The sequence below is a fragment of the Henckelia pumila genome, chromosome 3, assembly GCF_033568475.1.
Source record: "Henckelia pumila isolate YLH828 chromosome 3, ASM3356847v2, whole genome shotgun sequence".
NCBI lineage: Eukaryota > Viridiplantae > Streptophyta > Magnoliopsida > Lamiales > Gesneriaceae > Henckelia > Henckelia pumila.
In genome coordinates this window covers 68,498,420-68,500,833 of record NC_133122.1, presented here as the reverse complement: position 1 = coordinate 68,500,833, position 2,414 = coordinate 68,498,420, and positions in this window count along the sequence as shown.

The window sequence follows — 2,414 nt, the reverse complement described above, 5'->3', positions numbered from 1 at the left end:
TTATGTCTAGATATGCATGTGTTTATGCTTGGGACATGTTGAGATTATGTATGCAATTTTTCAGATTTGAAATAGCCCTAGCAACTTTGATCTTTGTTGTAGCCTTTGGTAATTTTTGTAAATTTCTGCACCGACCCTTCTTGGTAGAATGAGTATAACCTTTTACTGAAAACTTCGATTAGGGTGAGGTTGGCGGCATTGGAAATCTAAGACAAAGATCTACAACTGTTATGTTTATCATTTTACAAGATTCTGTTCGAAACCCATGCGCAGGTGCACCTGAAGTAGGGCGCAGGCGCGCGTGGGGTTCTGAAAAAAAAAATTTGGTTCTTTCTGCGACGTGATTTTTGCGTCGCCAAATGTATAGTTTTGCGTCGCCAAATGTTCTGGTTAATTTTATTCAGATTGAATTATTATTGTCTAATTAATGATGCTTATTCATTAATTTCCCCTTAAGATGAGATTAGCACTCGAAGTCCCCACATCTTGAATATACAAGCGAGCCATATATTTGAATGTGAAGTCTCAATGTATGGAAGAAAATGGACGACTTGGAAAAACAATCCTTATCAACACAAATTGCATCATTGTTTCTGTAATACATCAGTAAGTGGGTGACAAAATTCATCTCCACATGTTCTCACTTTTGTTCAGGAATCTCCAAACTCTGAAGCAATCCTCCAGGTCATTGGTGTCCTTTCTTGATTTGCTGGAATACGGGGAACTTGGAAACAAACTGAAAAACATTGTGCTTCATTCATTTCCACCAAAATCTTGTATGCAAATCTTTGTACATTTTCATTCTTCCTGGATGAATTGTGAACCTACTTCGGTGTGCCTGAGACAAAATCTCATCTCTCAGTTTTGGATCATCATGTACAACTAATCATCCAGATAAACACAATATCTCATCAGACTGGAGATGTAAACCAAAAGTATTATTTCATTGACCTAGTCAGGCTAAATTTTGAGTCTTCGGGTCAGAGAACTGTGCATTCTTGATGTGAGTATGCAACACTGGCTCGTCAAGTACTGTGAAAACTCAAATCTCTTGTTGTTCCTTCTTGTGCGGAAATGTGTATCCCAACGAACAACATTTCTGGACAGTACTAGAAATGGCATTGGTATGAAGTGATCTCACACACACGTCACAGCTAAGTTCATAAGCAGCAGAATTCACAGAACCTGGATGGTACTTGATTTCATAGTCATAAGAGTGTCGGGTCATGTTGATTAGGGTTAGATTGATGCAAGATATTAGTAAAAAAAATATATTAACCCAAACATGAATCAACACGAAAATGGCCAACCCAAACCCGACTAACCCGATCAACTCGATTTTTAAATTTTTTAACAAAATAATTAAATAAATTTCAAAACACACAATAATAATAGTAATATTTAAACTTAAACACATCATAATAAAATCGAGCTTATATATAATTTAAAATTGAAATTCTAATTGTAGAAAATTTAAAGTATGATTATTACAAAAAAAAAGAATTTTAAAAAAATCACAATTTTACAAAATAAATACTATGTATTGAAAATCTATTACATCAGTGTATAATAATTTTTTCTTTGAACATATAATATTAAAAATATAGTCAATATTTCTTAATTATATAAATAATAATAATAATAATAATAATATTAATAATAATAATAATAATAGGTCAAGGGTTGACTCGAACCCAAACTGAACCCGAGTATTTTTTTCAGGTCAGCTTTTGGGTCCAACCTGATTTGATCCCAACCCGAACCCGAAGTTGAATATTATATTTTCGGATCGACTCGTGTCGGTTGAGTTCATTTTTGATACCCTTACACAATCATAATCCTTCAACAGATCCATCATTTGGTGTTGTCTCATGTTCAGCTTGGCCTGAGTGAACAAGTATTTCAAACTCTTATGATCATAATAAATATTGATTCTCTTGCCATACAAATAATGACGTCAGATCTTGAATGCAAAGACAATGACTGCAATCTCTAAGTCATGCATTGAGTAATTCTTCTCATGAGGTCTCAACTGTCAGGAGGCATAAGTAGTCCATGCCCTTTCTGAGTCAACAAACTTCAGAGATGCATCGGTGTAGACTATATAACAACAAGGTTCAGACGGTAAAGCTAAGATAGGTGTTATCGTCAACCATCATCGCAACTCTCGAAAACTCTTCTTACACTTTGTTGACTATACAAAAGGAAATTCTTTCCTCTTCAACCGAGTTAACGGTCGAGATATCTGCGAGAACTTGCAATGAAACAAAGATAATACCCTGCCAGATATAATAAACTATTGATCTCTGAAGATGACGTCAAACACGACCAATTCAGAAAAACTCTGTCTTGCCCTGATCAACATAAACTCCATCTTTAGAAATCACATGACGTAAACCATTTTCTCTCGCAGT